The 5,709-nt window shown below is 47.3% G+C and overlaps 1 pseudogene; it reads right to left on the reverse strand.

The window, feature by feature from the left end:
- Window positions 1–491: 491 nt before the first annotated feature.
- On the reverse strand, window positions 492–5,363 carry LOC136540140 (uncharacterized; annotated as a pseudogene).
- Between the last annotated feature and the right edge of the window lie 346 nt (window positions 5,364–5,709).

Here is a 5,709-nt window from a genome sequence, read left to right on the forward strand (position 1 = left end):
AATAAATAGATATTACATATCTCATTCATAATTTTTCATTAAAGTTTGATAGCTTTTCTCTTCCGTTGCAACACAAGGCCATATTTGCTAGTTAGGGGAAAAAACAACGGTGGAGGAACACCTGCAATCCTATTAGCAAATTTGAGGTGCCAAACTACGAACCAATGAACAGTAAAAACAGTGAACGAGACATTTGGCTTGGATAGTCAAAACTCAAAAGCATACTCTCTTCATCCCAAAATAAATGCTCATCTTGCATTTTGAGGAGTCATTTAATTTTAAATTTGACTAAATTTGTAAAAATAGTATCGACATTTTATCTCTAAATAGGTTTATTATAAAAATATATGATGTTACTAATGAGTAGTTATTACTGTTAATGATTAGTATGTTAAATAACGATTGAAATCGATGAACAGATCCAAACGTTACTGCAGTAAATTACTCGAAAAAATACAAAAATGTATTGGTACATTAATAAAGGATTTAAAGCACAGAACGGGGTTAAGCAAATCAGATTGTCACAAATCTAAGGTACAGCTTGGGCTTAACATTCAGATGCCCCCTCCACCAGGGCATATTACAGCTAAATAAAGCTATGCCAATTGCAAACATGCTAGGGTTAATTACAACATCAACAGCAGTAAACTAGCTGGTCACAGTTTATCCCCTCAAGACTACCAAACCAACTTTCAGCTTTCCGATTCTGAATCTATAACTGACTGGAGGTTCAAGGCAGACGAACCAATATGGATTCCTCTAACCACACCACCATACCCAACGTTTATTTGGTGGCATAAAAGTAGAATGGCATCCCACAGAGCTGTTCTTCCCTGGAAAGTGAAAACATAGATGTATAGTATCAAGACTTATTTTCACGAAAGGTTTAGCGTTAAAGCTTAACCATCGATGCTCTAAAGAGCATAGTCCTGGGGTACGAATTAAGAATTCACATAGGTAACACATATATATTAACAAAAGCAAAGAACTTATTGAGAAAAAGGGCGTACCCAGTGTAGAGAGCTCCCGCTCTGTGCGGGGTTTAGGGAAGGGTGTTAGTGGCAAGCCTTACCCTCGCCTGTGCAATGCGAGGAGACCGCGACTTGAACCCGGAACCTTCCGGTCACAGGCGGTAAGACTCTACCGCTTGCACCAGGCCCGCCCTTCAAAGAACTTATTGAGAGAACAAATATAATTGATTAATGTCATGTTTAGCAGTTTAAACGATGCAAGCATGTACTTCTCAAATGAGGCTCATCAGCCGCTCAAGTTTCCATACTGATAAATCATCATGTTCATAATAAACAGCAGATGAACAAGAGGTACGACCTCCGAAAATATGCCCATCTATTCCCAACCAGATTTGAGTTCATAAGATGATAACTAAATGTAGCTTCATTCAAGTCCTACCTCAACTCCTCAAGCAAACAAAACTACCCGCTTCCTACCTTTATTCTGTGTTTGTTTCTCCCATCTTTCCTTAAATTCCTAGATTGTGTATCTTATTAAAACAAAAGAGCACTCCCTCAACAACCATGCTGAAATAAATGACTGAAGGGAGGAAAAGGAATAGTAACAACCATGATAGAAGAACAATTGCACATAACAAATCACCTGAAGAGAAAATTGCTGCTTCTTGTCCCAGTATAGAGCAAAAATTGGAGGACTCTGCTTGCTCACAGCCAGTATAAGAGCCCCTGGGTGAATAATTGCCGGAACACCTGATATCAGAGCAACATACTTTTCTGGGAACCTCTCTTTTGGTGGAAGAACTCCCAGAAATAAGGGATTTTTGCTGGACTGGGCACCAGAATACGAGGTAGGGTCAACATGAAGCATCCATTTTGGATGTTCAAGGAAAGCAGCAAACAGGTACAGAAGAAGGTGTGAGTCAGTAGGTAGCTCGGTGGTCCATTTCTTTTCTGATTTACCATAGCCATTTCCATGACCCATGTAATCATAATTCTTCAAGCATGTTCCTTCAGCAAGTTCTGAATTGAGATAGAAGCACACAAGTTATACCAGCACTAATTCAACAAAAGGCTCTGCAGTTGGCTACTTTGAGAAAAAGGCGAAAGCAAGGTATTCACCTTGAACTCTCTGGACAGTGTAATCAGCACGGACGCTACTCTGTGGCAACAAGCCTTTTATCAACTCTCCCTTCATCAGAGTGTTGAGCCTCTGATGCTCTGTAATTGCATCAATACATGCTTGAATAGCTGGAAGGAGGGGGTTCTGTTGTGGCTGTTGTGGACTGCCAAAAGTTTGCGCTGCACATAGGAAATAATGACTAACAACTAAAGAAAATCTAAGGTAAACTTTAAGAAGTATGTCAACTTCAACCACAGCACAAAACCCTTGTTACGTGTATTGATGGAAACACATGAAAAAACAAAAAACGTTAAACCACATCAGGAAGTCAGGAACTCACCAACAGGGGCATCTCGAGAATGTAGGAGTGCAGAGCGTAATTGGTTAAGGATCCCATCCTCATCTACCGTGACAGTCGGTTGCCAATCTTTAGTCCCACCAAGAGGAGACAAGGCAACTGGTGGTGTTGTGCTTGGCAGATCGCTTCCAACTTGGCTAACAGTAACTGAAGCCCCAACAGTAGTTGTTGTTTGCTTAACCTACAACAGAGTGCACATGAAAGGAATATTAAAAAGAAGGGAAAATTGTGTTCTTGCCCCTGTACAGCAGTCCAATTGTGATTTTGTCCTTGTTTTTTCAACTTTGTGATTTTGCCCCTGTTATTTTAAAACGAACCATCCGTTTGCCCCTGGTTTGGATGTCTGTTAGATGGACATGGAATAAATGAATTAAAAAAATCAAAATCCCTGCAAACAGAGGCAAAAAGACCATGTTACCCCTCATCTTATCTTCAACCTCCTGCTCGTCCAGCCACAGGCAAACCGCACGGGTCGGGGATAGATCGAGCGGGGGTGCACGCTTCTCCTCCAGAGTGGTCGGTGTCAGCTTAGCAAGCATCGCGGGGCGTAGGCCGATCCCAGCCGCGGGGCGCGTTGTGCGGGGGACGGTGGCGCCTGGCTGCGGGGCGCGGCGCTCGCCCAAGACCGCGGCGCGCGCAGGGCAGCAGCGGTGCCCGGCCATGACGCTCGGGTCAAGGCACGGGGCGCGGCGCTCGCAGGGCCCCGGCACGCGCAGGGCGGCGGCAACGCCTGGTCGCGGGGCGCAGTGCTTGTAGGGCTGCGGCACCCGCTCTTGAGCGCAACGCGCGCAGGACAGCAGCGGCGCCCGACCGCGATGCTTGGGTCAAGGCGCGGGGCACAAAGCTCGCAGGGCCGCGGTGCCCGCTCACGAGCGCGGCGCGCGGGGCTTGGTGCGGGGCGTGCGGGGGCCGCGCGGCTCGGCGCAAGGCACGCAAGACGGCGGCCGAACGCGGGGTGTGGGTCATCTCTAGGGACATGGGCATTTTTGTCCAATTGTATAAAAGTTAACACCGTTAGGGGAGGATGATGGAAGAGGGGCAAAGTGGTGCCTCATTTTGAAAACACAGGGGCAAATTCACAAAGTCAAAAAAACAAGGGCAAAATCACAATTTCAATACAAAACAAGGTTATAAACGCAAGAGCCCCTAAAAAGAAAGATAACCAATATTAAAAGGCATAGAGATATAGGGTCATGTAAAAAGAATCCTAGAAATCTGCACCTGAGTATGGCTTGTTTTGATTTTTTGGACAAGTGGGTTCATCACAACTGAAGAAAACCACTGCTGAGACTATCTCGCCACTGCTCAATCTCAGGATATACACCCAAGTTCTCAAAGGCCTCCACTGCTTGCTCTAAGGACATCGGAGATGGAAGTTCACCCTCACCCTTTTTTGGTGGCGTGCTGTATTTCTGATGGGAGCCAGGAGACATCCTCACAGGTCTTAGAGGTGTGCTTCTTGCAGCACCAGAAGGGGTGGTTGATGTGGTAATTGAAACAGGGGTAGCAACACCAAAGCTTGTAATGGTTGCTGGAGGTGTTGTGGTCTTAGTCTCTGGATCCGTGATTTTGTCAATATTTACATCCAAGCCAGCCAAGAACTGGTCCAGCATTGCCTCTGTCTGTATGCCCTTGGCACTGCCTGAGCTTTTCCTTGACCATGGAGTTGAAGGAGAAGAGACATGCTTCTGCAACGGTGTGGAGGGTGACATTGGCAATGCCGTGGTCAGTCTCTCACCACCAGGGCTCAAATGGCTGGAACCAATCCTACTAGATTGCCCCGAAGGCCGAGATGGTGTATAGCTGAACGAAGACCTCCTGATAGGCACAATTGGCTCCGATGGTGTTGATGGCTTGTTCTTGGGAGGCCTTTTGGTTTGCTCACCTTTCCCACCTCCTTCTGAACCCGCCATCTTTAACCCAAGAAGCCCCAGTTGGCGTTCAGACAACACAACCTTGTCGTCCTTGGCCAGTGCCTTCTTCCCATTGTATAACATCAGTGCCCTGAAGAACCCCAACAGTGTGAAAAGCGCAACAAGACCCAGTGCTGCCTCCACCAACCTAAAGACAAAAACTGAAAGACCAAAACAGGTTAATGTTGGCAGATGCACCTCTAGCACAAGTGAACAACAAAAGTTCGCCATTTACATTTCATCATCTGTAAACATCCAGACCTGTTAAATGAGTCTAAAAATAGGGATTCGTATACAAATTGATGTGTGACAAATTATGGCGTTTCTGCAAACACTTGATGTGCAATGCAACCAAGATAGGCGTGCCTGGCATTTTCACAAACACCTCACGCGCAACGGGGCAAAGCACAGTGCCACCACACCAAGCTTGGGATTCCCCAAACGCCAAACCAGCAGAGAGATAGGCGAACTTACCAGCAGCAAGGACAGAGATACCGGCTCGGCCGGCGAGCTTGGTGAGCTGCTCCTCCCTGGAAAAGCACCAAGATACAAGAAGAGAATCCACGCATGGTTATGACATTGGGTTTAGGGTTTAGGTGCAGATATGAGAATGGGTGGGTATTAACGCTGCTTGGGCTTACCGGGAGGAGAGGGCGAGGAGGGAGGAGGCGGAAGCGACGGGTAAGACCGCGAGGACGAGGAGGACTGTGACGGAGGGGCGGGCGCTGCGGGAGTCTAGGGCCCGGGTGAGGGACGGGTTCTGGTACACCGAGAACATGTCCCGCGCCTTCCCGCCGCCGCCGTGATGGGATTCCATCACTGCTGCCACCGTGAGCTTCCTGCGTGTGGCGATTCGCGGCGGCGTCGCAGTCTGGCGGAGGCGTGCAGGGCTGCAGCCTGGAGGCACAGCGAGCGAGCTATTTGAAATCGGGAAGCAGCGGCCACCGGGGTTCGAATTCAAGGGGTGGCAAACGGGCAAACACACGAGTCCCACACGGACACCGCGGCGGCCGGCGGCCCTGGCCAAGGCCCAAGGCCAAGGGTGAAAAAAAAAAAACTCGCCGGCTCTCACTCTCTAATTAATAAAGTAATAAATAATACAGAAATGCTATACAACACATATATGCTTTAGCATAAAAAAAACACATGGATTTTCTCTCTCTTTTCAACTGTCTCCGAAGCGCACGCGCGTTCTGGGCACTGGAGACCGTCAGTCGCGTTCCATCAAATCTCGCTCCGATCAGTCACATGTGTTCTGCGCACGCATGTTCCGTCAGTCGCTCTGATCTGGACGTGTTTTATCCTCTTGTCCTTACATAGAAAAAAAATTATTTCTTGTGATATGTA

Source organism: Miscanthus floridulus, chromosome 2 (genome assembly GCF_019320115.1).
Source record: "Miscanthus floridulus cultivar M001 chromosome 2, ASM1932011v1, whole genome shotgun sequence".
Classification (NCBI taxonomy): Eukaryota; Viridiplantae; Streptophyta; class Magnoliopsida; order Poales; family Poaceae; genus Miscanthus; species Miscanthus floridulus.